Source organism: Perognathus longimembris, unplaced genomic scaffold, assembly GCF_023159225.1.
Source record: "Perognathus longimembris pacificus isolate PPM17 unplaced genomic scaffold, ASM2315922v1 HiC_scaffold_4524, whole genome shotgun sequence".
Classification (NCBI taxonomy): Eukaryota; Metazoa; Chordata; class Mammalia; order Rodentia; family Heteromyidae; genus Perognathus; species Perognathus longimembris.
The window spans coordinates 1,404,604-1,414,309 of NW_025959851.1; positions in this window are offsets into that span (position 1 = coordinate 1,404,604).

Here is a 9,706-nt window from a genome sequence, read left to right on the forward strand (position 1 = left end):
AGAGTTCAACTCAAAAAGGCACCACAGAAAATCCTACAATACATGGAGAGTAACAAAACCAGTGGGTCATTAAAGAAATTAGAACAGAAATTCAAATATTTATGGAATTCAACCAAGATGAGTATATAAAATACCAGCTACTTTGGGACACAGCAAAGGCAATACTCAGAGGAAAATTTATATCTCTGAGGACGTAAACCAACAAATTGGAGAAACTCAAAAATTTAAGTATGTGACTCAATAATTTAAGGATGCACCTTAATCATCTTGAAAGAGAACAACACGCCAAACCTCAAGTAACTCGAGGGACACAAATAATTAAAATCAAATTATAATTAATGAATTAGATACAAGGAAAACAAAATTTAAAAAAATCAACAAAACAAAGAGTTTGTTCTTTGACAAAATTAACAAGGTAGACACACACCTAGGAAACCTGACCAAAAAAAGAAAGCAGCAAACCCATATAAACAAGATCAGAAATGAAGCAGATAAAATCACTACTGAAACTTCCAAAACTCAGACCATAATAAGGGACTATTTTGCAATGTTTATGCCAAAAAATTTGAGAACATACATAAAATGGATGATTTCCTAGGAAAAAATTGATAGCCCCGAACTCAACCATGAAGATTTAAACCTTCTTAACAGACCCATATCCAGCATTGACATAGAAACAGCAATAAGTGATCTCACATGCAAGAAAAGCCTATGTCCAGTTGGATTCACAACAGAAGTCTACAAGGCCTTCAAAGAAGAACTCACACCAATATTTCTCAAATTCTTCAATGAAATTGAAATAGAAAGTTCAGTACCAGACACACTCTATGAAGCCAGTATAACTCTCATCCCAAAAGCAGGCCAGGACTCGTTACAGAAAGAGCACTATAGACCTATTTACCTCATGAACAGAGATGCAAAAATTCTCAAAAAGCTTCTGGCAATCGACTTCAACAGGTCATCAAAAAGAATCATACTCCCCAACCAAACTGGATTCATCCCAGAGATGCAAAGATGGTTCAATATACACAAGTCAAATAATGTAATCCACCACGTAAACTGAAGCAAGATAAAGAACCACATGGTTATGACTGGATTTGGAAAAGGCATTTGATAAAATATGATCCTATACGTAAAGAACCCCATAGACACTACTCCCAAGCAACTAGAGCTAATACAAAACTTTGAGAAAGTTGCAGGGTATACAATATACCCTAAAAAATCAATGGGTTTCTATATGCTAATGACCCGAATGCCGAGGCTGAAATCAGGAAAGCAACTCTTTTTGTAATAGTCTCAGAAAACATAAAATACCTAGGATGAACCATAAACAAAGATGGAAAAGACCTCTAGGATGAGAACTTTAAAAAACATGAAAAAAGAAATTAAGGCAGAACTAAGGAAATGGAAAAACCTCCCATGCTCCTGGATTGGGAGAATTCATATAATCAAAATGCCAATATTGCCAAAGGCTATGTACAAATTCAATGCAATACACATTAATATCCCAACACTATTTTTAATGTAATCGATGAAGAAATACAGAAATTCATATGGCACCATAAAAGACCCAGAATAGCAAAAACAATCCTAAGCAGAAAGAACAGTGCTGGAGGAATTACAATCCCCAATTCAAGCTGTATAATAAAGTTATAGTATTAAAAACAGCTAGGTTTTGGCACCGGAACAAGACTGTAGACCAAAGGAACAGAATTGAAGGTGCAGAAATAAACCCACAGAACTATGGCTACTTAATCTTGATAAAGGAACTAAAAAAAAATAGCCTGGAAGAAAGATAGCCTCTTTAACTAATGGTGTGGGCAAAACTGGTTCATCACATGCAACAAACTAAAACTAGATCCTTATATATCATTATATCAGCCTGCACCAAAATCAACTACAAATGGACCAAAGACCTCAAAATTAAAACAGGTATGCTGAAAACACTAAAGGAAGAAATAGGAGAGACCCTTGGGCTCCTTGGCACAGGACCAAATTTTCATAACAAAGACCAACAAAAGCTACAAATTAAAGAAAGAATGGACAAATTGGACTGCATCAAACAGCAGAGCTTCTACAGGGCAAAGGACACAGCTCGCAAGATAACCTGAAAGCCCACAGATTGGGAAAAGATCTTTGCTGGCCATACAATGGACAAAGGTCTCATATCTAAAATATATGCAGAACTAAAAAAATTATATTCCTCCCAAACAAAACCGCAAAGAACCAATAGCCCCCTCAACAAGTGGGCTAAAGACTTAAAAGAGACTTCTCTATAGAAGAAATGAGAATGGCCAAGAGACATAAAAAAACTGCTCTACATCACTAGCCATAATAGAAATGCAAATAAAAACAACGTTTAGATTCCACCTCACCCCAGTAAGAATGTCCTGTATAAAGAAAAATAAAAATAACAAATGTTGGTGGGGATATGGCCAAAAGGAAACCCTACTTCATTGTTGGTAGGAGTGTAAAGTGGTTCAGCCACTCTGGAATGCGGTATGGAGATTCCTCAGAAGGTTAAACATAGAGCTCCCGTATGACCCAGCAGCACCACTTTTGGAAATCTACCCAAAAGACCACAAACAAGAACACACTAACGCCACCAGCACAACAATGATCATCGCAGCCCAATTTGTCATAGGTAGAATATGGAACCAACCAAGAAGCCCCTCAGTAGACGAATGGATCAGCAAATGTGGTACATGTACAAAACGGAATTTTATGACTCTATCAGAAAGATTGACATTGTCCCATTGATAAGGAAATGGAATGACTTTGAAAAAATTATACTAAGTGAACTGAGCCAGACCCAAAGAAATATGGACTGTATGGTCTCCCTTATAGGGAATAATTAGCAGAGGTTTAGGCAAGTCACAGAAATGGATCACAAGAGCCCCAGAGTTATACCCTTATAAACACATAAGATGATGCTGAGTGAAATGAACTCCATATTATGGAAACGATAGTTATATCAATGTTGTAACTAATTTCAACGTGCTATGTGTAACCATAGCTTCTATTATTGATAATTTTCTTGTATCCCCTTCCTATGCTGGACCTGCACTACCATTGTATCTTATCTGAGTACATTGGATAATGTGTATACCGGATTTAGAACTAGGAAACTGAAAGGGAATACCTAATTCGAGAGAAACAGGGTCCAAAAGACAACCAACTATAAAAGCAATTCTTGCAAAACGGTTGGTAAAAATGAACTTTACAACTTATTGTGGGGCAAGTTGACAGGGGAAGGGTGGAGAGGGAATGAAGGAGGAGGTAACAAACAGAATAAGAAATGTATCCAATGTCTAACATATGAAACTCTAACATATCTGTACATCATTTTGACAATAAGAAGGAAAAAAGAAAGATTAACCAGACTGTTCTTCCAATGGCTAAAAATAGAAAATAATAATCTTATTTCCAGTTTTTATTGTCTTTTCCATTTAATTTTATGATATAATAAACATTTAGAAATGTCTTTTAATTACATTTAGAAATTGAGTATTAAAATGGGGAAATGCCCTGATATATCCAAAAGTTATAGTAGTAGCAGATTTTGATTCATTCAAACAAATTTCATATCCACCACAACGTGTAAGGTAAATATTGTTGGGAAACTCTGGTGTCTCCTTGTAAAAAGTATTTTAATGTAGAAACGAAAAGGGAATGTACGTGTATATAGATTTCTCTCTCAGTTTCTCTTTGTGTCTACCTATCTACATGTTATCTACACCAAGACATAATTACTTGGCAGAATATTGAGGTAATCGATAAACAATTCAGGATTGTCCGGCATGATCCTCTTTCCTACAGCTTTCCCAAATGACAGAAAATGCTCTTGAGTGACATAACATGAATTTCATAGCATTCTTGTGGAGAGTTCCACTACCTTCCATTTAATCTCTGGTACATGGCAAGAAAGAATAGAGTAATTTTCCACACCTTGGATGTGTAACGGAGTATTGGGACAGAGTTTACGACAGTGGTCCAACGTGTAAAATAGTCCGTTAATTGAAAGTCCCTTTTACCAATTGTTTCTCTGTAGAAAGCAAAAGTTAAAGTATTGTGTCATTAAATGAAAGTGGGTGTTTTCTCAGTGGATTTTGCGTTCAGCATTTCTAGAAACAGGAATAAAGAAACATTGAGGATAATTCAGTTTGTTGATGCCAAAACACTCCATAGCAGGAAGAACAGTGCTGGAGGTAAGTTAATATCTACTTTCAACCTTTTTGCAAGCTTCAGTTTGAAAATCTTTTTGGTCCTGGTACAACAAAAGGCCAAAAATCAAGAAAATGCGATTGAAGACACAGAAGTTAACATATACACCTATGACACCTTGGTTTTTGATACGTAAGACAAAAGAATTGGACAGAAAAGCACAGCCTTTTCAAGAAATGGTAAGGGGTAATACTTTAAACTCTTCCTCCAAACTAAAGGTACATCCTTGTGTGTCTCCTCACACCACCAACAATTCTAATTGGATCAGGGACTTGAGGTAAAATGGATACAATAAATATGCAAGAAGAAAGAGGAAAATCACTAGGGCTTCTGAGCACAGGTGAACAGATTTGTATAAAATCTCACAAGCACATTAAATCACAGAATTGTACAAACAGACGTCCATGGAATTGGTAGCTCCATATATCAAATTATGAAGAGAGAGGAGAGCACAGAATATGAGAGAAGATATGCAAATAGGGCTCTCAAATACAAAATATTCTTGAAACACAAAAAATTAAATCACCCCAAAGTAATGCTCAAAGAAAGAACTCGGGCTGTTGACTTCAATAGAGTGTTCTTTGAAGACAAGGACTAATAGGATCAGTGAAGAAACAGACACCATATCTAGGCTTGTAAGAAGTGCAAATCAAAATCTTATTAAGATTCTACTTCTCCCTTCTTACAAGGGTGATTGTCAGGAAAATCAGTAACAATGGATGCTTGCAGGGATGTGGACAAAGGGAATGATACAATAATTCTTTGGGCGGTAGGGTGGGTTAAATTTCTTTAGACATTCTGCAAAGCAGTATAACATATGTGCAATAAAATATATACATAGATTATGATCGAGCAATCTCAATTGTGGGAATTCACTGTAAAGATCATAAAGAATTGCCCATGCTAAACTTCCACCATGATCATGATCATTGCAGCATTCTCTCTTATAGCCAACATATGTAACCAACACTTCTGGCCCTCAGTTGATTAATGGAACAACAGAAATGGATTTATATTCATAGTGGAATTCTAGGCTTCCTTCTGAAAGAATGACATCCTCTCGTATGTAAGGAAATGGAAAGCCTTAGGAAAACTTTATGTCGTGTAAAGTGAACCAGCGGCAAACAGAGCTGATGGATGCACTGAGTGGTAAAAATGGCATACATGCCTAGGATTTTCCACTCAGAGTATCACAGTTTCTCAATACTTTGGACATATAATCACAAACAATCATGGTACTAGTATTGATCTCAAATATATGGAATCCGGAGGTTCCTTTATTTTTACTTTGAAATCCTTATTTGAAATTATTCCCTTTGATTTAATTTTCTGTGTTTGACAACCAGGTGGCGCTGTAGTAGAGCATGGACCTCTTAATACTATCTCTTTCTTTATCGTAGTAAGGAAATGACTTCTTCACACTGTGAGAAGTACGAAGGGTGAAGGAATGCAACAAAGAAATAGAAATCGTTGTAATTAACCGTTCAAAGTTGGTGAACAGTTGATTGGAAAGGGAATCAAGAGAAAAATGAGGGAGGGATTACCACGTTTGACAAATTTTATATACCCTATCTTAGAAATGCATTTCTATGTTGATCACCATGAGACATAACTTTAAAAGACTAGGCACCACACACAGAGTCACTCACTTAAACACACACACACAAACTCACACACACAATCAATAATTTGCTTCTTTCTAATTATCTACCAACACTTGTAATATTTCCAGCAATGCACAAATTTTATTAAATTTTGAATGTTATTTTTTGGATACATAGAAAAATATATTTTCCCACTGAAAATTGCACTTACACTTAATTTGTTTTCATTTTCTTTCTTATTTTCAGGATGCTGTACAGTGTGGTTACAGAAACATGCTTCATATAGTGATTACATATGTATTTCTACTCATACCTGCTATACCTTCCTGATTTTTCTCCCTTCATCCTTCTACTTCACCCCTCCAACCACTCCCTCGATTTCTTAATTATTTACATATTAACTCTATGTTTTAGTAATTCTTAATAATATTATAAAGTAAAATAAACAGAGGTCTGATCCTTCATGCTCAGTGTCACATTCATTTCTCAAAATTCTTATGTCCTCTATGCTTAGTAATTGTAAAGCAATTCATTCCAATATGGTGATATATGCATACACCTCTCTTTCTTTATGCTTCCTGTAATCTGTTCCTCTTTTCCTCTGATATGTCTTTCTAAGGCCCTTGATTTGCTCAGTTTGTTCTGCTTACTACCCAATTCACTTAGTGAGCACTTTCTTCTCTATTCCTCACCCCATTTTTCATTCATTCTGTCTTGCAAAATGTCCTATTTAAAGAAGTCAAAGAATGCTTGCATATTGTCACATACTGAAATTATTTCGATATTGAGAATCTTTCCTAGTAAGAAAAGCTCACAGAGTTGAATTGTTTAAAAAAAACAAACTCCCAGAAGTTTTTTGGCTCACCAAATTGATGTTCACATAATATCACATGAATTGAAGTTCTCTTTCAAAGAGGTTAATTTTGTGATACTTTCTTACATGCAAGAAGACATAATGAAATGAAACTATAAGACTCATGTAAACCTAACTGAAGAACAATCGTAGGACTGTACATGTTACCGTACTTAGATTTCCATTTAATGATAATTGTGTTTCTCCTACCTAACTGTACTTTCGAAAATATTAAGTGATATACTTTTGTAAAGAAAAAAACACCTCCATTGATGTCAGAATTAATTGTAAAGAATATACACTGTAAATAAATTGGAGGTTTCAATGATTAGGGGAGGACTGAGAATATGACCAGGTTGCAAGAGTACTTGTCTGAATTATTAGGGGAAATCAAAAGACATTCATATGTTTAGCCTTTTTTTAAATTATTTTTACTCATAGATAAGACAAGGAGAAATACTTGTTGAACACACGGTAGGGCAACTGATTATTTCTGCAAAGGCATAAATAAAAACACATTTTTTTCTTTCGGTGAATGAAGTGCTAACACATATGTCTGTATTGTGTCTACAAACACTAGAAACATCCTTGGTTCTTCTAGAGGTACTGAAAATTGAACAATTGCCTATTATCGTGAATGAATTCCCTGCTTTCTTAACTTGCATATACACTGAAACCTATTAATTGGACAGCTTCTGGAAAAGTATATTTGGACACTCGTGTGTCTTGACCCACGTGTAGGGAGTTGTACAGGTGAATCAATGAAAAACTCATTATTTTAAGGACTAGGGCACATTTCTTCAAGCCATACCCTAGGTTATACATATAGAGACACAAAACATGTAATGTCACCTAGTCTTAGGCCAAAAATAGTAAATATTTACGAGTACATGAGAAATCATAATCCTAAGATTTCAAACCAAATTGATAACGTTTGACCTACATTTCTCTATCTAAAATGTGATACAAAACACAAATGTAAAAAGAAGGCACCATTATAGGGAAAGTGTCTTACAAAGGATAGAACAAAACTATGAGTACATGTCTAAATTTTCACAGGTACTCTCATCAATCCGCAGGTTGACAAGGATATTTTTGTTGTTCTCCCCCAGAATAACTTGCTGGAACAAGCAAGTGATAGCAGGGAAGAACATTCTTACATTTACACTGGATTCACAAGAAGAAATCAACCAAGAATTTAAATTAGAATCTATCATTGCCTTATCACTATGCATTCTTGAGCTTTCATCCTGTTTGTTATTCAAATAGAAATCACAAGGAATCACAGATTAAAGAAGAGAAAATAGCGTCATGAGTTTTGCCCTATGACAAAGCATCCATATATTATTTTTATTTAACAGCAGCAGTGGGCATTGACATTAAAATATGAAGGAAAAGTGAATTGCTTTACTGTGAGCAAACTGAAATATAATATTGATTTAGCTTAAGAATTAGTGCAGGAAATTTATCAGGCAATGTACAATGAAAACGTACTTTATCCAAAGATATGAGTTAATGATTCATAGTTATTGGACATAAAAGCTTTCTGTGTTTGCGAATCATATATTTATTTATATAAATTTGACGTCTGTGTTAAATGCTTAAAAGTGGGTTGTGCATGTGCTATGTAACAATAGACACTGTATCACTTCTATATTGAGGCCCATCAATTTAAAATTTACAGTGTTGGTCATGATATAAGGCTAAACAAAGGGTTGGAATACCTCTCTTTTACAAGCCCATGGGAAATACCAAGGACTGTAACAGATATTCCATAATGACTTTGGGCTTTGTTAAACCAAATAAAGGAAACTTATGAATATCACTGGAAATATTTTATTCGTATGATTCTTTAAGTGCCTGTTCTCTATTTTGCCTTCTAAGAGCTGTTGTACAACAGGCTACAAATAAAAATGGACTGTTTCAGATTGTATCATGACCTAATTTAAGAATACTATCAAAATTGGCAAAATTGACAATGATGTAATTCAGGGAACTTTAAGGACAATTCTAAGAGCTATCCTGGGTCTCTCTATCCTTAATCTTAACCAATAAATGCATCTTCATTTGTAACTGTGCAATGTCCAAGTACGTGAGCTATATAAGCGTTCAATTATATAAGAGAGTTATAAAAGACAGTGTAGAGAAATTGATTATAATTTCATAAATATATGCATGTTAACTGCTGTTTGATTAGTTCAAGTCTACAGGCTATTGTTTGCAGTTTGTAATGAGCCTGTAGGGTTTGAAAAAATTTTTAAAGGCACAATGCATTAATATTCTAATGTGCAGATGATACTGGGAATATTTATGTTCTATGTGGATCAACAAAGACTTTATTTTAGACTAGATTCAGTTGAAAACCATGTTTATTACACTCCTAACAAGGTGTCCTGAGACATACCTCGGTGTTCATGACTCCTACAAAATTAACATAGTGATGTATGCTCCCCTAAATAATTAATGAATATATTACACTATTGATTTTGCCATGGATGGAATTAATATAAGTTGAAACACTATTCCCACATTTCAAACTAAAATTATGACCAACGTTCAGAAATGAATTACACATAAAAATAAAATATCTATCAAAATGGATCAATATGAACATATTAGCACCGGAGATACCAAAGTAGCCAGGTAATGATTTTCAAAACATTTGGAGACAAAATTGAAGCAATTATTTTGTGCTCAATTTCACCTGTTAAACAATCAGATTCTTTCCTACTACAATAATTACCATGGAAACACTCAGTTATATTTATCCTGGATTTCAAAATTTGAGTTACTATGGAATCACATAAAAGGATATGCCCAAAGATATTAAATGGAAAATAATACTGTAACAGCAAACTACTTTTGGAGGATATCTCACTTTCAAATTGAGACATACCATTGAACATATGTAAGATTCGGCAACTCCACTGATTCTCATAATTGATTTTTGCAGTATGAGATTGTATAGATTTTCAGAAGCAAAATTATGTTCGGTGCAGTTTTGTAACCACAAACCAAAAGGTCT